A 23,489-nucleotide genomic window follows, 5' to 3' on the forward strand; every position below is an offset into this window, starting at 1 on the left:
AAGCTAAAATGACTGCCGACAGCACGGGAGGGGAGGGGGTCACGGGGTCGTCCGATGCCACGGCTGTGGGTAAATGAGCCGCGACCTGGCGGCGGAGTGGAACTGACCTCTGGCACGCCCCCTCGCCGGCAGGGGTGCTCGACTCGGGCGAGGAGTTTGAGTCCGGCGATGACGTGTACGAGGCGATCGGCGGCATCGTAGAGCAGGTGGCCGGCGACGACAGCGAGCACGTGGTTCGGTCAGTGTTGTGACCTGTCCTGACCTGCCGTCGGTACACCGATCTGTCCTGACTGACGTCGGTACACCGATCTGTCCTGACTGACGTCGTACACCGATCTGTCCTAACCTGACGTCGGTACACCGCTCTGTCCTGACCTGACGTCGGTACACCGCTCTGTCCTGACCTGACGTCGGTGCACCGATCTGTCCTGACTGCCGTCGGTGCACCGCTCTGTCCTGACCTGACGTCGGTACACCGCTCTGTTCTGACCTGACGTCGGGCACCGCTGTCCTGACGTGCCGTCGTGCACCGATCTGTCCTGACCTGACGTCGGTACACCGCTCTTCTGACCTGCCGTCGGTGCACCGCTCTGTCCTGACCTGACGGTGCACCGCTCTGTCCTGACCTGACGGTACACCGCTCTGTCCTGACTGACGTCGGTACACCGATCTGTCCTAACCTGACGTCGGTGCACCGATCTGTCCTGACTGCCGTCGTGCACCGCTCGTCCGACCTGACACGGCACCGCTCTGTCCTGACCTGTCGGTGCACCCGCTCTTTGTCTGTCCTGACCTGCCGGTGCACCGCTCTGTCCTGACCTGACGGCGCACCGCTCTGTCCTGACCTGACGTTGGTACACCGCTCTGTCCTGACCTGCCGCCGGTGCACCGTTCTGTCCTGACCTGACATCGGTACACCGCTCTGTTCTGACCTGACGTCGATACAACCCGCTCTGTCGTGACCTGACGTCGATACAAACCGTTCTATCCTGACCTAACTTCTGGTCCGTCGTGCTCTGTTCTCATGTTGCCCTGGTACGGATTTGCTTTACCGACTTGCTTATGCGGTCCGCTTGCGCCTACTAAGGCGTGCTCTCTGTCATCAAATCTCATATGTTGAATTGACAAACGTAATCAGTACGTCTCAATCCGACCATGCGTGACAACGCTATTGTCCACCAGCGGTGAACGGGTGAACGCTTAGTGGTGGCGAGGAGCGAAGGAATTGGTGGAGGCTATGCTAAACACCACATTCAGCGGGGACTGCGTTCTCGACGGTCGACCTGTGCGCGAGGTTCTTCTCCGCCGTTGTTCTGTGCAGGGTACAGTGGCCTTGAGCGTGACCTGTCGGTGACCTGACCGTAACCCTGACCGGGGTGGTGATCGGCAGCCTGCTTTGTGACCGGGTGATTGCGCAGCTGCGAGTTAGTGCTCCGGACGGCCACCAGGTGGCCAACGGCGGCCGGAAGCGACTGGAGGCGCCCGTGCACCTGGGTTCGCTGGCCGGAGACGACACGGTCCAGGAGATGCCCAGCATCTGGCTGGCGCAGAAGGAGGTCGTCTCGGTCAGTCCCGCTCAGGGGTGTGGGAATTGGATTGAACGGGATTGGGTGGAATGGAATGGAATAGAATGGAATGGGATGAGATGTGATGTGGTGTGATTGATGTGATGTGATGTGATTTGATAAGATGAGATGAGATGAGATGAGATGGGACGCGATGGGATGGCATTGACTTGAATTGAATGAGACGGGGCCGGAGTACGGTAGTGGAACGATGGAGGCTAGGCCCGGATCTTTTGCGGCTCCCTGTCCTTGACCACTCAGCTGCTGTCTGGCTGTGAAAGCACATGTGCGGCACCTCAGCTCCATTGGCAGATGTAGTGAGACTGAGTTCTGACCTAAAATGCTTGAGGTAATCACGGCTGATCATCAGGACCGGCCTTTTTCTGCATGGCTGATGTGTCAGAAGAGACCAGACTTGTTTGGTGTTGGTGGCCATCAGTAATCCAGAAGGATTCGGTGGTAGCTTGCAATGACCGCAAAGAGGAGAGCAGAAAACCCAAACCCCATATAAAGCCATCTGTTTTCGTGCATGGTCACAGCGTCAATGTTAAACTTCCAGGAAGTGTGTCCAGTACCTTTGACCCCTGTCCGTACATCTACGCCAGGCTTAGATCTTTAGCGAAAACGGTGTAGTAATCGTGCTAAGGGTCTCGGCAACGTGAACACGATGGCGAACTACCTCACCCTCCCTCTCACTGGCGAGTGCTCACTTCACACCCTCACTCTCACCGATGAGTGCTCAACTCACCCCTCTCTCGCCGGCAAGTGCTCACCTCACACCTCCCTCTCACCGGCGAGTGCTCACATCACCCCTCTCTCTCACCGGCGAGTGCTCACCTCACACCTGCCTCTCACCGGCGAGTGGTCACCTCACACCCCCATCTCACAGGCGAGTGCTTCCCTAACCCCCCTTTCACAGGCGAGTATTCATCTCACACCTCCCTCTCACAAGTGAGTTCACCTCACACATCCCCTCACCGGCGAGTGCTTGCCTCACACATCCCTCTCACCGGCGAGTGTTCGTCTCACACCCTCGTTTCAATCACCGGCGAGTGCTCACCTCACACCCTCATCTCACCGACGAGTGTTCACTTCACACCTCCTCTCTCATCGGCGAGTGTTCACCTCACACCTCCGTCTCACCGGCAAGCGTTCAACCTCATACCTTCCTCTCACCGGCGAGTGCTCACCTCACACCTTCCTCTCACCGACGAGTGCTCACGTCACACCTTCATCTCACCGACGAGTGCTCACCTCACCGGCAAGTGCTCACCCCACCCTTTCCTCTCACAGGCGAGTATTCAACTCATACCTCCCTCTCACAGTCGAGTCTTCACCCCATACATCCCTCTCACCGGCGAGTGTTCACCTCACACCTCCGTCTCACCGCCGAGTGCTCGTCTCACCCCTCCGTCTCACCGGCGAGTGCTCACCTCACATCTCCCTCTCATCGACGAGTGCTCACTTCACACCTCTCTCTCTCATCGACTAGTGCTCACCTCACCCCCTCCGCTCTGCCATCCGCCGCTAGCGCGTGGACACCAAGAAGCTGGAGAAGGCTGAGGAGAAGATCAAGAAGAAGCTGGAGAAAGCAGAGCGCGGCACCGGCGCCAGCGGCAGCCAGCCTGGCCGAGAAGACGGGCCAGCGCCTCGCAGGTCATCTCCAAACGCGACGTGCGCGCAGAAGCCCGCGGCGCCAACATGTGCAAGGACATTCGCATCGAGAACTTCGACATTACCATCGGAGACAAGTGAGGTGCGGTGGGAGTAGAGTGGGGGCGGGGGGGGGGGGGGCAAAGCACGCACATGCGACGTGCGCGAAGGGCGGTGCGGTGAGTGGGAAAGATGTTGGTGACTATAGTGGTGTTGCCTGCCCAGCATTCCTGTGGAGCATGCTGATATCAGTGTCTATTCTGAACCCTCTGCGCCATGTCCGCGGAAGAGGGATGCCGGTGTCAGCGTGTCCTGCACCGTCCATCACGTCCTCGCGTGGTGTTGTTGACGAAGCGTGCGCCGTCTGCCCTGTCCCTGCAGGAGGCCGAGGTCAGACGAGGTCAGGGTGTGCACCCACCACATCCCCACTGGGTGCACCTGATGTCAGTGTGCTCCCTGACCCGTGCCGCCGTGTCTCGGCAGGGTGCTGATGACCGGGGCGGACATAACGCTGGTGTACGGCCGGCGGTACGGCTATGTGGGCAGGAACGGCCTCGGCAAGACCACCATGCTGCGAATGATTTCCAGGTGGGTGAAGCCCGCGGCTGCTTCACCACCACCAACACGCCAGCTGCTAAACGGAAAATACGCCATGCAATGAGTGTAAAAGAACTTCACCTTGCGCACGATCGAAAGATCGAATCACCTCCGGTGCGACAACGCGCACGTGATGCCCACTCGTCCAAGGCCTTCGCTTCGGTGTGTTTTGTCCGTTACCTCCGTCTCAAGAGGCTCATTGTCTGTATGTGAAGCGAGTTACCGCGAAGTGAATGACGTCATTTTTTAGAGGGAAATATGAAGCGTTTGACGGATTCATGGAGTAAGTGCGCTTGAAACCGTGTCGGACTCAATTCGTACCTTGGCATTTTGCCGACGTCTACCCGTCAGCTGGCGAGAGAGATGCGATGTTGGTGTCATCATCTAAATCACGCGAATGCCGTAAACAAATCATCAAACTGTCGTGAGAGCCCTGTCATGCACATGTTCATTCGTAAATCACCGACCCGTTACTCCATCGTCCACTCGTTCTTGCTTGACGCATTGCTGGCGCTCGGTTTCGTAGCCGAACAGACCTTGGTCTGCCGCCTGATGATACAAACTGCGGGGCACCACCGGCGCCTGTCGGCGGCCCGCCGCCGCCTCTCACGGCCGGCGGCGCTGTTCCAGCGGCCAGCTGGTGATCCCCTCGCACGTGAGCGTGCTGCACGTGGAGCAGGAGGTCACCGGCGACGAGACGGAGGCGCTGCAGTCGGTGCTGGAGTGCGACACGGCGCGGGAGGAGCTGCTGGCGCGGGAGCGCCACCTCACCGCGCGCATCAACGACGGGTGGGCGCTCGGACGGCGGCGAGAGTGGATGCCGGCGTTGCTGAAGATGTTAATACTGAGCGGCCTCGGCCCGGCCCGGGCCGACACGGTCGGTCGCTGTTTGGACGGGGCTATATGCTTGCAGCAGTGAGCATAGCGCCAGAGAGTTTCAGGGACAGGCAGTGCATTTTTAAAACTTGTTCTATCGCATTTTCAGGACTTCCACATGTGGGCTGTTTGTTTGACTACACAACATTGTAACATTGTTGGTACCCTTATGGTAGCAATCTGATGTTAAAATTCACCTCCGTTTTCGTGATAAAGATAAGAAAATCGTGTTACCCAAGGGTATGCTATCGTGTTGCATAACATGATGACATAAAGTTTGCACAGTGTAAGAACGTCAAGCGCAGGGTATCGAAATTGGGTCATAATCTTTTCAACCTGGAGAAGCAACGGCCCGAGGCCAACGCCGTTGGACGAACGAGGGCGAACAGTCGCGAACTTCATGGACCGATCCGAATCGAACTGTAGCCGTGGATCAATATCTAGCCATGGACCGAACACCAGCTATGTACCGACCTCCAGCCATCGGCCGACCTCCAGCCATGGACCGACGTCCAGCCATAGACTGGACGCCAGCCATGGATCAAACTCCAGCCATCGACCGAACTCCAGCCATGGACCGAATTCAGTCATGGACCGAATCCAGCCATGGATCGAACCACAGCCATGGAGCCCAGCCAGCCATGGTCAGCGGTTCATGACTCCCGGAGTCCGGTCTGGGACGCCCGGGGGAGAGATTCCGACGGAATGGTGCGGGCTCAGACCACGCTGGGCTGAGACATGAAGATGATTCTGGACAGACTGGAGCGCATCTGGCGTTGAACAACCCTCTCCACGATAGTAGCAACGACTGGGAGGATTTACACGGGACGGTGACCTCCCCCTCCCCCTCCCCCTCCCCCTAGCCCTCCCCCCCTCCCCATCCCCCTTCCCCCCCCCCGACTCCGGCGGTGGTCACTTGGTGAGGTGAGGTCAATCGGCACGCGAGAATGCGGCGGTAGCTCCCCGGCCGATGACGCCACAATGGAAATACGTCACCTACAAGACGCTTCCCGGTTTGTCAGCAAACACCGCGCCTGCGGACGTGTGGGCAATGCTACAAAACGCCAGTAGACTGCGGTGGTCTTGCGGCTAGCGTAGTCACAAGACCAGATTGATAGAATGACCGCAAGATGGGCCATCACTAACTAGCCGTAACGACTGTTGAACGGCAGGGAAAACGCTGCCCTCTTCTGTGAAGAACGGGCGTCAGCTTACTCGTTGCAGTTGGTCATGTTGTGTGTATGTTATTGGGCGTTAGTGGAAGGACCAATGGACCCAATACAGTTATCTGTTGCGTATTCCGGACACCAGTATGTCCGTTTATTAGAACATGGTGGTTCGTACTGTGGCGTATTTCCGACGTGTTGATCGCTCCCCCTCGTCTCCGGACACCAGGATGCCGTGCTGTGGTGACCCTCCCCTCCCGTCTCCAGCCACCAGGACGCCGTGCCGTGGTGACCCTCCCCTCCCGTCTCCAGCCACCAGGACGCCGTGCCGTGGTGACCCTCCCCTCCCGTCTCCAGCCACCAGGACGCCGTGCCGTGGTGACCCTCCCCTCCCGTCTCCAGCCACCAGGATGCCGTGCCGTGGTGACCCTCATCTCCCGTCTCCAGCCACCAGGACGCCAACCTCTCGGAGCAGCTGTCGGAGGTGTACGCGCGCCTGCAGGCCTCGGACGCGGACCGGGCGCCGGCGCGCGCAGCGGTTATCCTGCGTGGTCTCGGCTTCAGCCCCGAGATGCAGAAGCGGCCCACCCGCGAGTTCTCCGGCGGCTGGCGGATGCGGCTGGCGCTCGCCCGCGCCCTCTTCTCACAGTGAGCTCGCAGGCCTCTTCTCACAGTCAGCTCGCAGGCCTCTTCTCACAGTCAGCTCGCAGGCCTCTTCTCACAGTGAGCTCGCAGGCCTCTTCTCACAGTCTCGCAGGCCTCTTCTCACAGTCAGCTCGCAGGCCTTTCTCACAGTCAGCTCGCAGGCCTCTTCTCACAGTGAGCTCACAGGCCTCTTCTCACAATCACCTTGCAGGCCTTCTCACAGTCAGCTTGCAGGACTTCTCACAGTCAGCTCGCAGGACTTCTCACAGTCAGCTCGCAGGCCTTCTCACAGTCAGCTCGCAGGACTTCTCACAGTCAGCTCGCAGGCCTTCTCACAGTCAGCTCGCAGGCTTTCTCACAGTCGGCTCGCAGGCTTTCTCACAGTCAGCTCACAGGACTTCTCACAGTCATCTCGCAGGCCGTCTCACTCAGCTCGCAAGCCTTCTCACAGTGAGATCTCAGGCCCCTTCTCATGAGCTCGCAGGCCCCTTCCCACAATCAGCTCGCAGGCCTTCTCACAGTCAGCTCGGTGGACTTTCTCACAGTGAGATCTCGGGCCTCTTCTCGTAGTGAGCTCGCAGGGCCTGTTCTCAAAGTGAGTTCGCCAGCTGTGCGTGTCGCAGCTGGCCTCTTGTGAAGCGGTGCGAGGCTGATCTCATGGCTGCCTAGTCAATGGGAAGTGTGCGCGCTCCTCGTCTGGCGGTACCGCCACGCCCCAAGCGTGTGCTTTGTGGTCCATGACGACACTGTGTGAGACCTGAGAACGTTCGTGGTCACTCACCGCTCCTGCGGGCGGTAGCGCACAGCCTCACCGCGGCACCAGCGATGGCGAGCTTGCCTTACATACCGCGATAGACCTGGCTCGTCGCTGACACTGTCAGTGTGTCACTGGGCGCCCTGCTGACACACGTCAGACCACTGCGAGCGGCCGCTGACGGGGGTCGCCCGCGCCTGCCAGGCCGGACCTTCTGCTGCTGGACGAACCGACGAACATGTTGGACATGAAGGCCATCATCTGGCTGGAGGACTACCTGCAGACGTGGCCGTCGACGCTGCTGGTGGTGTCGCACGACCGCCAGTTCCTCGAGGTGGTGCCCACCGACATTCTCTTCCTGCACAACCAGAAGATCGACTGCTACAAGTGAGGACGGCCGCCGCGTCGCCACCCACGCCCGGCCTCTGGGCGTGGTCTTTTGGTGTCGTCTGTGACGGCGCTCGGACCCAGGTGGCGTAAGCGGGAGTTTCGAGGCACTGTTCAGGAGACGTTCTGGCTTGTTGTATTAGCAGCACACGTCAGTGGGGCGAAGATTAGTTGAGACGCACGATAAAAGTGGAATTATGAAGGCGTTTGCAGTGTAAGTGATACGCATAACGCGATAATGCGTGTTGATATATGTTGCTACCTATTTGGGATCTGTAACTTCAGTGCTCTGGGTATTATTGTATACCGCCCACCCTTCTGCTTGCAGAGGTAACTATGAGCACTTTGTGAAAGCCAAGACGGAGAAGATGAAGAATCAGCAACGGGAGTATGAAGCTCAGGTAAGTGCCAACAGGACTCTGCTTCGTGTCAGTTTTGTTACAGGGTCACTTGACGACCTCGGCTGGCTGGTCAAAAGAACGGCAGGATCTCAGCACCTGTGGCTTGTGTTTTATCTCCTCGATCTCACAACCCTGGCTGCCGTGTCGTTGAGTTCGTTTCGTCGCCGATGCTTGTCTCCCGGGTGGTTCAGCGTGTCGCTCTGTAGCGCGCGCCTGTATTCCGCAACCCTCCGACGGCTGAATGGCGTGCTGCCAACGGGCACTACCGCTTACGCGTCAGCTGAGACGCAGTCTTAGGCGAGTCAGGGACTGATGCCCGGCCTGGCCCTGTCCGAAATGTTCGTGTCTTCATGGTTGTGCTTGTCTGGATCTCTTCAGATGGCGTTTAGGGCACACGCCCAGGAGTTCATCGACAAGTTCAGATATAATGCCAAGAGAGCGTCGCTGGTCCAGAGCAAGATCAAGATGCTGGAAAAGCTGTAAGTGACCATGTCTTCCATAGGATGAGGTGGAGTAAGCGCAGCATTCATTGAACTCACCAAGCTGTGCGGTCGAACGGCTGCGTGTTGTAGCATGCCGAACGGCCGCGGCAGTGGGAGTCCGACCGCGGCGCGGAGTGTGTACGCTGCCGCTCCGACCGTGTGCCGGTGTCGTGCGCGGCGGTTGTGCTCCGCCATCGGAGTGTGTACGCTGCCGCTCCGACCGTGTGTCGGTGTCGTGCGCGGCGGTTGTGCTCTGCCATCGGAGTGTGTACGCTGCCGCTCCGACCGTGTGTCGGTGTCGTGCGCGGCGGTTGTGCTCTGCCATCGGAGTGTGTACGCTGCCGCTCCGGCCGTGTGTCGGTGTCGTGCGCGGCGGTTGTGCTCTACCATCGGAGTGGTAGCTGTCATTCCCCGTCTGTTATCCGTACGCCGTCCACCGCTGTCACGGCCATCTCCGCCGTCCGCCTGTGTACCTCCACCGTTCGCTGTGTGACCCGCTCCCAGTCCTCCGGGGGTGATCACCGTTCGCCTGTGTGCCTCCTCAGTCCGGTGCTGGTGCCGATCGTGCCGGAGGGGGAGGTGGTGCTCAAGTTCCCGCCAACCGAGCCGCTAAACCCGCCCGTGCTGCAGCTGGACGAGGTCGACTTCCGCTACCCCCACTTCCGACCGCTACATCTTCCGCAAGGTCGACCTCAGCACCAGCATGGAGTCACGCATCTGCATTGTGAGTGAGGCTGCTGGTGTGGCGGGTACCAGTGGGAGCACGGCTCCCTCTTTCCGATCTCCGCTCACTTGCCCCCTCCCGACTGCTTGAGGGCCTCGCTGGCGGGCTCTGTTGGCGGCCGGTAAGTGACCAGTTGCTCCGTCCGCCGCCAGGTGGGAGAGAACGGCGCCGGCAAGACGACGCTGCTGAAGATCCTGATGGACGACCTGTCGCCGGTGGCTGGCATGCGGCACGCGCACCGCAACCTCAAGATCGCGTTCTTCTCGCAGCACCACGTGGACCAGCTAGACATGACCGTGCACTCGATCCAGCTGCTGGCCAAACGGTTCCCAGGTGAGCACCACAGAGCGCGGGGATATGTGAGCAGGCACCGCTGTATGGTCTTGTCCAGACACACAGGTGGACAGAACGCACGGGAAGTGAATGGTCGAAAACACGGTTGTTTGAGGCAGGAGTGCTAGCACACGAATGAACATACAAGGATAACAACGTAAATGAGCATGCTATTGCCTTGCTGGCGTGTAGTCTCGGATATGTACCGTGGAACATGAGAGTGTTGCGGACATTAAGGTCGGATGACAAGCCAACAGCAGTGATGTAGGCTAGCAGTCTGTGTTTCATTTTCTGCTGACGCCGCGTGGCGGGCGAGTGACAGTTTTTTTTCTTTTAGAGCGGTTTTTATTCTATTTTACTTAGATCCCTGCGTGGACGCGGACACCGCATGATGCAGCCATATATTAATGAATGCCACAGGCTTCTGAGATAAATCCAAATACGTTGCTCTGTATCGGATGATGCAACAAGCGGATTAAGGGTTGTGACGAGCGCGCAGGCCGGCAGCTGTGGCTGCCGCTGGGGGTGCTGAGCGCTGACCGGGGCCTGGCCGGCAGGTCGGCCGGTGGAGGAGTATCGTCAGCAGCTGGGCAGCTTCGGCGTGTCCGGGGACCTGGCCACGCAGCAGGTGCGGCTCGACCGACCCCGCCGCCGACTCCGGCCGGAGACGGCTCGGAGACGCTGGCGTGTCGCCGCTGCGGCGGCCGGCCGTGTCGTCTATCGCTCGCCGGCCAACGGCGTGGCAGCTGAGACATCTGTCGGGAGTGGGATTAATTATTGCCTGCGGTCGCCGCCACTTGGGTGACGGCTCATGGTGTCAGCGGTTGGTGTGTCGGCGGAAACGGAACTGGGGGCGATGTTCAGATTTGTCTCTGTCGGGAGTTGCGCTTGTTACCTGCCAAACGTCGTGTGCTACACTCTCGAGCTATATGACAACCAATGTGGGAGAACACAGTGTGGTGTATCTTGACGGTGGTTTGCGTCTTTAAGCACTTTTTCGATGTATCTACGCGTGTCTCGCTGGTGGGTTTGGCAATGCTAATCCATCGCACTTTGCAGTCATGTGATGCATCATTTTTCCCTTGAATACTACGCTTTATACTGCGCTTCATCTGACCTGCGAAACTTTTCCAGCGATCCACAGCGATTACACCAGGGGTTGCTGATGGTATGGTGTTGGTTCCCTCGTGTTCGCCGGACCCACGCTGACCGTGACCGCTCTGGCCGCCAGGTGGGCAGTCTCTCCGGGGGTCAGAAGTCGCGCGTGGCTTTTGCCGCGCTCTGCATGGCGCGACCCAACTTCTTCATACTGGACGAGCCGACCAACCACCTGGACATCGAGACGATCGAGGCGCTCGGACACGCCATCAACCGCTTCAACGTGAGTTTGTCGCCGGTCCCACTGAGTACGGGACGCTGGAGCGGGCGGGCAGGCCGTGTCGCCGAGAGAGCCGCGGCGCTGGAGCGCTGCTGCGGCGTGGCGCTCGAAGAAGCCGGGCGCGGCGGTGTTCAGCTGGCTCAGTGTTGTTGGCCGCTTACTCTCATGTGATGACGATGATGTAGGGTTATAGTGATGCCCGCTGGGCTCTTTGCTGATCACCAGAGTAAGGTCTTTTCGGGCGGTGAGCAGGGATCCGGTATATGGTCTGTTACTTATCCCGTACAGCATAAAGATGGACATCCTTGTTCCCAGCTTGTGGTAAATGGAGCAATGACCCGTGCTATCTCCAGCGCGTGTCCAGGGACCCCAGTAGCATGGCCTGATGCGCGCCGGCCGTGCGCCCTGTCTGTGGCGGCGGCTGGCTGGCCCCGTGCTGCCGCTCTGACGCGCCGTCGCGCCCGCAGGGTGGCGTGATCCTCGTCTCTCACGACGAGCGCCTCATCCGCATGGTGTGCCGCGAGCTCTGGGTCTGCGCGGACGGCACCGTCAAGGCGCTGGAGGGCGGCTTCGACGAGTACAAGACGATCGTGCGGCGCGAGATCGAGGCGGCCAACGCCGGCTGATGCCGGCCCCCATCTAGGCCCGATCTAATGGAATTGGAGGACGGCGCGGGTCCGACCGGCGCGCGCGCGGAGGCTTCAAGGCAGGGGCCGGAGAGCGGGCGGATTGGGAGGACGGTGTGGGGTGATGTGCCTCTGCAGTGGCGACGGGCGATGCGGGCCACGCGACCAATGCTCTGTTTAGCTTTGTTGAAAATGTGCTTCTCACGCTAGCTGGAGGCTTTGTCAAAAGCCCTTGATACGCTGAACATGTATCAAACCGAATTTGCTAATACAACACACGGTCTGCACGCTGGTGTCTTCCCTCGTCCGCGTTGGAGTCGGACGAGGTTTTAGTGCAGTGTGAGGAAAGACAAAGCTGCTTCGAACATTACCCCCTCGACAACATCTCCATGCACGTGCAGAGGTGTTTGTCTGGTTACGGAATCTCTCTGGTGTATCATCTCACCACGCCAGGACCTCATCTTATGAACACGCGATGTTTGACTGGACTCGGCTCTGGACTCTGACTCGAAACTCTGCTCGGCGAGGGAAGACACGTAAGGTAACTGGAAAGACGAGCGAGGCGTGGAAGGCATGAAACGCCCCGCTCGCTACCTCCTTCTGACAGCGCCCGGCCGTAACGTCGGGTTTCGTCAGAGCTGCGGTTAGAACCCCACTTGGTGAATCATGGGACGGTTCGGGACTTACAGTCGTACGCGGGCAGGCGTCGGGTTATGTTGCCGGCCGCCCCATCAACACCTGTTATGTCTTACTATGCATAACAGCTTATCACACAAGATGTGTGGCTCCAATGGACCCGCTGGCATAACGTTCAGTTGTGGAATCTGTTGGCGTGTAACTGGTTTCTTCATAGCTTTAAGTTAGTTGTAAGCCGATTTATTTTCATTTTCGAACAAGCCTCTCAGGTATCATGGCACATGCGAGCACAGAATGATCCGTAAATATAAAGCTATCTTCAGCGCAGTGTGACCATGTTGGAAGTAAATGACCAATGACGTCTTGTGGACAAGATATAAATTGCCCCCTTTGAAAGGCTTTGGTCGTGTCCATTTTCCCCTCCCTGATTTGTAAGAATTGCACAAACTGCTGTTTTGTCTCTTAACTGCAAGTGAACCCATCCATATAATTCAGCAGTACGTGCTTTTCAAACACCAGTCTGTCCTGACCTCACGTCGATAAAACGGTCTGTCCTAACCAAACGTCGGTACACCAATTTGTCCTGATGTCTACACGATGATCTGTGCTGACCTGGCGTCGGTACACCGCTCTGTCCTGGCCGTATGGCAGTACACCGATCTGTCCTGACCTTATGTTGGCACACCGATCGGTCCTCACTTGGCGTCAGTACACCGATCTGCTTTGACCTCACGTCGGTATACCGATCTGTCCTGACCTGACGTCGGTACACCGATCTGTCCTGACCTGACGCCCGGTGTGTCGTGTTCTGTTCTCGCGCTGCCTCGGCACGTTACTACTATACCGGCCTACTTCTACGGTCTATTTTCGCCTATCAAAGTTTGTTCAATTTTTTGGATAATTCCTAGAACAGACATTCGGCATTCTCGACTTGTTAATTGTTATCCAGCTTGATCCTTTGTTCCACCTTCTGAACCACCTTCTTAGAAAAGAGATATAAGGGGACAAACAAAAATGCGCCTCTGTCTGTGATAGATAATATGCAATTTAAGATGGCGCGTTGATTTCACGCGTGCTTGCGTTTAAGACCTTCTCTTCATTGGACTCATTGATGGAATGATACAACTCCAAGGACCAATTCTGGCAACCGTGTTCAACTACAGCTTCCGCTGCCGTTTTCTTTCGGGTTAAGTCGCGGTCTGTTATATGCATAGGGGTAATTCTACTTCAGATGAGAAATCAGACAGCGCTTTAGGTGACAGGTCGCTGTTGGCGCATGTTGTCGACTGCGCCGAAATTGCTCTGAATGAGAGAGAATGCGCCCTGTTTGGTTTGTTTGGGAGTTTGGAGAGATTTGCCATCACATCGGAAATTTCCCAGTCGTGTGATGAGTTAAATTTTAGCCCGCGTATTGGTTAGTTTTAGAGGTTTCCATGCTACATCCCGATTCACTAATCTTTGCATCACTGGCTTGAGTGTAGACACGTGAGTGACTCATGTTGTTGCGTTTCCAGCGCCGATTGTGAGTAGTCTAGTTCACTACGTAAATGCAGTTATGATTTCTTAACTAGCGGTATAACCCGCTCAAGAATTCCATTAATTATTCATACCGCATGCATCTAGGCAGGACAAATCACCGATCTGACCTTGGCTGTGTTGTGTATTTACGCGAGCAGCTACGGCAGATCCGTGGCGTATAGCATAAGTGAGCGTACTGCCAGCCATGAGCTCGTCATTCGATGTGGGTTTGTCGTCACATTACATGACTATATTGTGCTGCATGGTCTGATCACATAAGCGGTCATGATACCAACTTCGGGACCGCTGCGCCACCGGTCGAGTTGATCCATTTCCCCGATCGCATCCAGGTTAGGATTCGCCTGTTATCCACGCTCCCGCCTGGCCCGTGTCGGCCGCTGTTCCCGGTTTGATCCATATCCCCGCAGCATTCAGGTGAATACATGCCTTTCGATATGACCGTTTAATTTATCCGATGGTCTTCGGTGATGGATATGCATGCCGATTTCTCTGGAACTGGTGTGACGTCATCGACAGGTCTTCAGTAATTGTCATGCACGATGTCTGCGGTTGGGGAACTACCTGCAATTGCGTCATTACTGTGCGGTGGACATGGCTTCGTCGCAAGGCAATGCTGGTTACGCTGCCGTTGGGCGTAACGGAACCAGTGGCGTGAGTGTGTGTGTGTGGGGGGGGGGGGATACGGAGCAATAACAGGACGACGTACAAGAAGCAAACGTTGAGAGTCCGATGCCTCTAGAGCATAGCTACCGAACTAACGGTGTTGTGTAATTATTCGGTGAAACATTTCATTTAGTGAGATGTGTGATCTAGTTAACTGTACCAACTAGTGAAAAGATGACCTAGTAGATTATTTAGTCTGGGAAAATATCAAAGGGAAAGGCATTTTAGTCCAGCTGAATACTGTGTTAGTTGTTGTTGATTGGAGTTTTAGGGCGCGTCGACTACTGCGGTCATTTTGCCCCCCCCCCCCTGTGTTAGTTGATTTTACAATCGTGCAATTTTACAATAGTCTAGTTCGTGCTCAGCGCTGGTTCCCGTCTAATAGCTAAGGAGAGGGTTGCACTCGAAAATGACGCCTCCAAGAAACTGCACGGAATTCCCCGCCCGCTACCGACTCTGACAGCGCCTGGTCGTAACGTTGCAGTTTCTCAGAGCTGGGTGCAGAGCCCCAGCTGGTGAATCATTGGTCGGTTTGGGACATGCGACAGTCACATGCCGGAATGCGTACGGTGCTGTTGTCAACTAGCCCACCTCAGCCGTGTGTATCTTGCTGTGCACAACAGCTCATCACACAACACGTGTGTGATGAGTGTGTGACTACGTCAAACCGTCTGGTACCACGTCTAATTCCCAAATTGGACTGCGGGTATTATTTTGTCGTGGCTTTTAAAGATGTGTGACATTTGGAGAGGCATCAGATATCAAGAAATGGGCTCAGTTATCACTGCTGGTGTACGTCAAGTGGGAAAACTGCTTCAGGCATTGCGGTTCCTCTGTTTAGTAAATATGCTTGTCAATGCTTTAATGTCTGATACCTCTTTGTGTAATGCATAACGTTGGCTAAGAGCCAGCTGTCGGCCGCTTTATATGCAAATGACGTTCACAAATGACAGAAATGAAAGGCACGGCAGTTTATCTCTTTAGCCTCGGTCGCCGCACGGCTAATGGCATGACAAGATTTCAATGACGTTATCATATCATGAATGCCTGGGTGACCTTAAAATATTCTCCCGAAAACAGTGTGCACGTCCTCGTCCACGTCCGACGTAAGTCCTCGCGGTCGTTGAGTTAAGAAACTAGGAGGACAGGTCTTGAGATGGGCGGCATTGTGAACCACACCAAATGATCTTGAAGATGGCTCTTTCAGTTCAAAACCACGTACAAATGTGGAACACTATTTTTACGTTAGTCACGAACTGAATTTGATTGTTTTCGAACAAGATTTCAGGTATTTCGGGGGCATGCAAGCCTTACGATCATTCATAGGATTAACTTTGTCCTCAGTGCACTGTCACTATGTTGGTGCACGTTGATAATCAATGATATCTTTTAAGCCCTACGTAAGTCCTACACTGTCGAAGGCTTTCGTTCGTGCACATGTTGCACTCCATGATTTGTAAGAATCATGCAAGCGGTATTTTAGCCTGTGAAATGTAAGCGTATCCTTCCTTAGAACCCGTTAGCCCGTCCTTGTTGGCGTCTTACAAAGTCCAAGCTAAAAGTTGCTCACACCGAGTGAGCACAAAAATGCTTCAAAGAGAAGTTTCCGTTGACAGTTATCGCTACAAAACCACGCATCGTTTGTGTTCCCACTCGGAGCCAGTATTGTTACCAGTGGCTGGCTGCATTTTCATGGACAGCGAACAACCTTCTGATTATCAAAACGGTGTATCACAGCAACGCTCCTCTTTCCTGTGCTTGTTTGTGAAATTTGAAGCGTTTCAGGGAGAGGCTCGCGTAAGTTTGCCTTTACGAAAGACGATAGCATTGTTGCAATGCCAACAGAGCGCCAGAAATGCAACTGACTGTTTATTGTGGTGCCGTGTCGTGGCTGGATGCATCCGAGATTGCATCTCCCGAGCCGAACTTCCCCGTCGGCTTTTGTCTCCGCATCGGGTGGGGGACCCCAGGCCCCGGCTTGTCAAGTATGACGGCACCTAGCGCCTTCCAGGTATATACGGCGTGTCGGCGGCGCCGGCTGACCGCGGAGCCGTACTTCCCGACTGGGTGTCGCCGGCGGCCGCCGCAGCGGCTGAAGCGGCGCTCGTGACGACGTCGGCGGCGTACTCCGCCCGTATATAAGGCGCGGATGGCGGACAGCAGGCACCACTCTTTCTGCCGGTGTCATGTCGCTACTGCGGGCTCTTCTGCTGACGGTCGCCTTGAGTCCGGCTCTGCTCGATGCGTTGGAAAGCGCTGGGCAACAATTTAGAAATGAAGATGGCCTGAAGCAAGTTGCCGTTTCCAATGGCATCGAGGTGCTCCCTAGCGAGCGGCAGACCAAGTGGACGTTCATCGCGCTACTGGGGGCCCGCCAGCCGGACGGCTCGGTCCGCTGGCTGTGCGGCGGCTCACTGCTCAGCCCGCGTCACGTGCTGACGGCGGCCCACTGTCTGGTCAGCGTGGCGTCCAGTCAGCTGGTGGTGCGGCTCGGTGAGACCCGGCTCGGCACCACAGCCGACGGCCAGCATGCCGAGGTGGGCGTGCTGCGCGTCGTCGTGCACCCGGAGCGTGTCGGTTTGAAGAACGACCTGGCCATGCTGACGCTGTCGGCGGCCGTTAGGCAGCAGCCGGCACAGCTGGGTTCGGTGCGGCCCGGCCAGCGCGCCACCGTCGCCGGCTGGGGCGTGACGAGGTTTAGAGGGCGCCCGTCCCCCGTGTTGCTGGAGGCGGACGTGACGGTGACGGATCCGACCGAATGTGAGCGCCTGCACCTGGACGGCGCCGCGCCCAACTCGCTCGTGCGCCAGCTGTACCCGGGCGGCTTCGGTGGCCTTGTGCTGTGTGCAAACCGACCTGACCGGCGGTGGCCGGGACGCGTGTCGCGCCGACTCCGGCGGTCCGCTGGCCGTCGGCCCCGCCGGCCGGCAGCGGCTGGTGGCCGTGGTGTCGAGTGGCCGCGGCTGCGGCGACGCGGACTTGCCCAGAGTCTACACCGACCTCAGCAAGTATACCAACTGGATAGAGCAGCAGCTGAGCGACACACCTGTGTTCCATGAAACGTTCCAAAACCCCTCATTTGCACTTTAGCCTATTTGCCTAAGCTTTCTTGGGTCAAAAGGCTGAATCGGGGTCTTCTAGGAAAACAGAAGTACGGGGTTGATTCCCCGCGATGCCCGCCCTTTCTACCAGGGTGAGGGGTAGCGACACCATATGGCCTCGGCAGCTGAGTACGTTGTAAAACTCCGATGTTGACCACCCAAGTTCTCTCAGTAAAGCTTATGCCGCGATGTTGAGCGCGAAAGATTATGTTCGAATGTTATCAGTGCGCGAATTGGTCAATGGATTCGCAGAGGTGTCCATAGTGTCAGCGAGAAGAGTGGCTTTAAGTAGATGTCACGTGCGTCGTGTTAGATGTGATTGTTTCCGCGTTACAACATCTGCTCATTATTTGTGCAAGCTTTGAGAGTGTTTGCACGTTGCATGAAGTCTTTGAACAAAATAATGGACATGACTAGTCACAATGTGGAAGCTAAAATGGCTACCGACAGGTGAATTACTTCACATATCGGTATACCTTCATGCAATATTATTTTCCTGCGTCGGCTTCGAATCAGCTCCTTCCTATCTCCTCGCCAGGCTCGCAGGAAAGAGCACCAGTGACATACGTCCCATCAGCGGCGGGCCACGCGACCAATGCTCTGTTTATCTTTGTTGAAAATGCGCTTCTCACGCTAGCTGGATGCTTTGTCGAAGGCCCTTGATACGCTGAACATGTATCAAACCGAATTTGCTAACACAACACACTGTCTGCACGCTGGTGTCTTCCTTCGTCCGCGTTGGAGTCGGACGAGGGTTTAATGCAGTGTGAAAAAAGGCAAAGCTGCTTCGAACATTACCCTCTCGACAACATCTCCATGCACTTGTAGAGGTGTTTGTTTTGTCACGGAATCTCTCTGGTGTATCATTTCACCACATCAGGACCACATCTTATGAACACGCGATGTTTGACTGGACTCGGCTCTGAACTCTGACTCTGACTCTGCTCGGCAAGGGAAGACACGTAAGGTAGCTGGAAAGACGAGCGAGGCGCAAAGGCATGAAACGCCCCGCCCGTTGACTGCTTCTGACAGCGCCCGGTCGTAACGTTGGGTTTCGTCAGAGCTACGGTTAGAGCCCCACGTGGTGAATCAGTGAACGCCTCGAAACTGACTGTCGTATGCGGGCAGGCGTAGGTTTATGTAAGAGAACGTAGCGTGTATTCGCCTGGACTCGTCCAAAAAGCCGACTAACTGGTGGCCTGGGCGCACACCCCGCACGATCACACCACACCTCCACCTGACTGTAAGCCATCATGCCATCTCTACAAACACGCATAATCGCCAATGAAATCGGTGGGGACACTGAAGCTGTACAACTCGGCCGGTTGCCGGCGAGCGCGACCGCTCGTCCGCGGTTCCTGCGACTCCCTCTCCCTGTGGAGTATCGGGCCGAGGCGGTGGTAGCGCCGCACCGTTGCTGGACCCGAACAAGTCATCTTTGCGCACACCGCACTCATCCTTTTCATGCTCACCAAGGCGTAATGACTGGGAATTCGTATTGGTGCTCGACGCTTCATCGCGATCGCTCCACGATAGCGATGGGCGCTCAGCAGGGTCCGCGACCGACGGGCTTGATGGCACGGCAGGCGGATCTGAACCGCGCTCCGTGGACTCATGATTCGACACAATGTTCGCCATCGGCAGCGTGCCTGTGTCGTCCCCAAACTCCTCACCCGCGCTGAGCACTCGGCTCCCGTCTGAGCCTTTCTGCGGGTTCCGGCGCCGCAGGCACCGCACATGCCAGGGCGTGCCGCCGACCTCAACCACCTGGTCCGACACGACTCGCGTAACTACGCCCTGGCACATCGGCGCATCGCATGGCGGGCCGCCGGCGCCGCATCCACACCGTATCGCCGACGCGAAACGACGATGAGACGGGTTCCTGCATCACCTGTTATCCCACCACACCTGTTATGTCTGAGTATGCTTAGCAGCTTATCACACAGGACGTGTGATTCCAATGGACCCGCTGGTATAACGTTCAGTTCTGGAATCTGCTGGCGTTTGGTGTTCTTCATAGTTTTAAAATTTGTCATAAGCCGATTTATTTTCCTTTTCGAACAAGCCTCTCAGGCATCATGGCGCATGCAAAGTACAGGATCATCCGTAAATAAAAAGCTATCTTCAGCGCAGTGTGACCACGTCGGTGCAAGTAAGTGACCAATGACGCTTTGTGGACCAGATGTAAGCGCTTCCCTTCGAAATTTTGTTGTTCGCGTTCCTTCCGCGCTCCATGATTTGTAAGATTTGCACAAGCAGCTGTTTTGCCTGTCAAGTGCAAGTGAACCGATGCTTAGAATTCATCAGCCCGTCCTTTTCGAACACCGATCTGTCCTGACCTAATCTCGGTACGCCCACCCGTCTTGACCTGATGCCGGTACGCCGTTCTGTTCTGATCTGATGTCGATACACCGATCTGTCCTGACCTGACGGCGCTACACCGATCCGTCCTAACCTGGCGTCGGTACACTGATCTGCCCTGACCTGACGCCCAGTGTGTCATGTTCTGTTCTCGTGCTGCCTCGGTACGTTTTTGCTATACGGCTCTAGTGCTGTCGAGTTTCGCTTATCAAGGTGCGGTTATTTGTTGGCATGATTCTTAGAACAGATAGCCAGTTGTCTTCCATTTGTTAATTATCAGCTGGCTTGATCCTTTGCTCCGCCTTCTCAACCACCTCCTTAGGGAAGAGCAACAAGCGAACAATGAAGAATGCGCCCCTGGCTGTTATAGATATATGGCTTTTAAGATGGTACGTTGATTTCACTCGTACTTGCTCCAATTGCGCGTTGGTTAGTTTCAGAGGTTTCACGCTACAGCCAGCTTCACTGCTATTTGCATCACTGGCTTGAGTGCAAACATGTGAGAGGCACACATTGCCATTTTGTTTCCAACGCCGAATGTGAGTAGTCTAGTTGGCTACGGAGACGCATGTATGGTTTCTTAACTAGGGGTGTAACTTGCGCCACAATGCCCTTAATTATTGATACTGCATGCATCTAGCCAGGACAAATCACCGATCTGACCCTGGCTGTGTTGTGTGTTTACGCGAGCAGCTACGGCAGATCCGCAGCATATATCATAAGCGAGCGTACTGCCAGCCGTTTCGCCATTCCTGCCAACTGCCAACTTGTCATTTTAAGTGGGCTTGTCCTCACATTACATGCTCATATTATGATGCATGGTCTGATCACGATGAGAGGTCCTGATGCAAACCGCCGGCCAATCCGATTCCGGTCGAGTTGATCCATTTCCCCGGTAGCATCCAGTTTAGGATTCGCCTATTATCAGCATTCCCGCATGGCCCGTGTCTGCCGTTATCCCAGGTTTGATCCACATCCCTGCAGCATTCAGTTGAATACATACATTTTAATGTGCTCACTTAATTTATGTAGTGGTTTTCCGTAACGGTTGAAAATATACATGCCGATGTCTCTGGAACTGGTGCGCCGTCACCAATGGACCTTTGTAATCGATATGCACGATGTCTGCGGTTCTGGAACTGCCTTCTTTTGCGTCATGACTGTGCGGTAGACAGGGCTTTGTCGCGAGGCAATGCCGGGCACGCTGCCGTTGTGCGTAACAGAACGATGGCGTTGGGGGGTGGGGGGGGGGGGGGGGGGGAGAGCAACAAAACGACGACGTGCGGGAAGCAAGTGTTGAGGGCTCGATGTTTCAAGCAAACAGCCACCGAACGAACGGTATTGTGTGATTATCTGGTGAGACATATGACCTAGTGAAATATATGATCTAGTTTTTTATAAAATAAGGTGAAGCATCATTGGAAAGAGCATTTTAGTCCAGTTGAACTATAAAATCTAGGGAATTATATGGGTTATCGCCAATGTTACAAAAGAAGGCCACCGACGTTCTTTTTTTGCTTCGATTTTACGTCACCGAATGCTGTAAACCGGCTGATAAAAAACAAAGGCACGAAAAATATGTCACGAAAAAGCAGACAACAGGGCTGTTCGAGCATTATAAAACCCTCTGTGAAACAATCTGTGGCGCGGCACCGCGCCGTAGTTGTTAAGAGACCACAAATTCTACGTCAGATTAAAAACGCTACACCACCCCGACGTTTCGTGCACTGCGGCATGATACTCGTGCATTTGGAGTGACATTTCAGCTATTTAAGATGGGAAATGAAACCAAGATTATTCCAATACTGTTCCAACCATGTTTTCCTGCAGTACCCTGCACCTTTCTTATGATCCGTTGCGGGGAGAGCATTGGTAAGACACCTTACTGAGCACATTGCCAGGGCATGCGACCACGTACGGAAAGTAGCCATGAAAAACGAAATGCGGGCCAATTCTTAGAACAGCATACTTGATATGAACAATTTGTAAGGTTGCCACATGCAGATATCTACACTTCACGGCAGGAAGCAGACTATCATATTCCCCAGTACTGTCATGCAATATTAACTAATTCCATTTTAATGGTGTGATGGAAAAATAACAGTTGTTAACATTTTGCACACCTGAAAGTGATTGCACTCTCCAGAACATTTACAGCTAAGAGCAGTGTGCTAAAAAAAACAACTGTAGGCTGCTTCACTGAATGCAATACGTTCACAGTCCTGCAAGATGCTGCAGCCACCAGGTTGCTCCACTCCAAAGTATTGTTCACACAAATAATAACACGTTTATAACGAGGAAGTATTACACGTGGTAAAATGCCACTGTAAACCTGCTGATATTATGCAAGGTTGAAGAAATGACAAGTTATGTGGCTATGGTGAGATAAGCGAAATGTAAGGACGTGACAAGTCCGCAGGTATGTGCAATGCTCATGGTAAAAATATTGTTAAGTGTCACCCAGGAAGCCGACAGCAATACCTTTCCACCTTTCCCAGCACCCAGCATCTCACACAAGTTGCAGTGACTAAAAGACAGGCTCTGAACAAAATGAGCAAACATGGAAAACCAGATGACAACAGTTGCCCGAGCTATTTACCAACCTTTCAAGGCCACGCACCACATCACTTGATTATTTTTCAATGAAATTTCTATGGAGGCATGACAATGACGACTCACAAGCAATGCTTGCTCGCACACAAAATGTGTATAGACAGTATTGTGTGCATCCATTATAATACAGCACTATATTTTCAAAATTTTTGAGACACAGACAATTTTACGAAGACAAAACATGCAAGCCTTTACCGAGCATGTGCCTTAATGAGCCGCACAGACCTGCCCTGTCAAAATGAATTGCTAATGTAATGGCATGCAATGGATTAATTGCATGTTCTAATATCTCAATAGGCTCAACATTGGTAATGCCTCAACATTTCAGCATTGTTTAGGTTTGCAGGCACACGTGGAACGTTCTCTCGATGACTTGATGTGCGACTATGTGTTATGTGTGTGTGTGTGTGTGTGTGTGTGTGTGCGTGTGTGTGTGTGTGTGTGTGTGTGTGCGTGTGTGTGCGTGTGTGCGTGTGTGTGTGTGTGTGTGTGTGTGTGTGTGTGTGTGTGTGTGTGCGTGTGTGTGTGTTTGGTTAGGTTTTTATTTATGTGCATCGCATATTTATTGTTTTTAAAACTGGACTGTTCGCGTAATTAGACTTTTACCTATGAAATGCTTGTGTCCTAAATAAATAAACGAATTAACACGTTGACAAGATGAAAACGAAGTGGCAAATTGGCTTTGTCCAGCCCTGCAGCATAGGATATGTTAGCGTTTGTTATGGCCGTCTGGCATCACCACCTTGCCATGTTCATATGCAAGCATAAAGACAGAGGTAGATATCAATGTATCACATTTCATTGGGAGTCATTAGACTTCAAAAATACCAAAACAATGTTCTCCCTCAGTAGTACAAACCTCACACGCGTTCTCCTCATCACATCATGCAGGGTCTAAAAAACCGGCATTTTATGCAAACACGCAAGTTTTCCGAAATGGCTCATCCTATCGTCTTGAAACCTTCACCAATCAATTCCGTGTAATGTGG

General features: G+C 54.8%; 1 pseudogene; it reads left to right on the forward strand.

Moving 5' to 3' along the window:
- Positions 1-132: 132 nt before the first annotated feature.
- LOC119091130 (ATP-binding cassette sub-family F member 3-like) lies at positions 133-11,868 on the forward strand (annotated as a pseudogene).
- The last annotated feature ends 11,621 nt before the right edge of the window (positions 11,869-23,489 follow it).

This window comes from Pollicipes pollicipes, unplaced genomic scaffold (genome assembly GCF_011947565.3).
Source record: "Pollicipes pollicipes isolate AB1234 unplaced genomic scaffold, Ppol_2.1 Scaffold_3271;HRSCAF=3841_pilon_pilon_pilon, whole genome shotgun sequence".
NCBI lineage: Eukaryota > Metazoa > Arthropoda > Thecostraca > Pollicipedomorpha > Pollicipedidae > Pollicipes > Pollicipes pollicipes.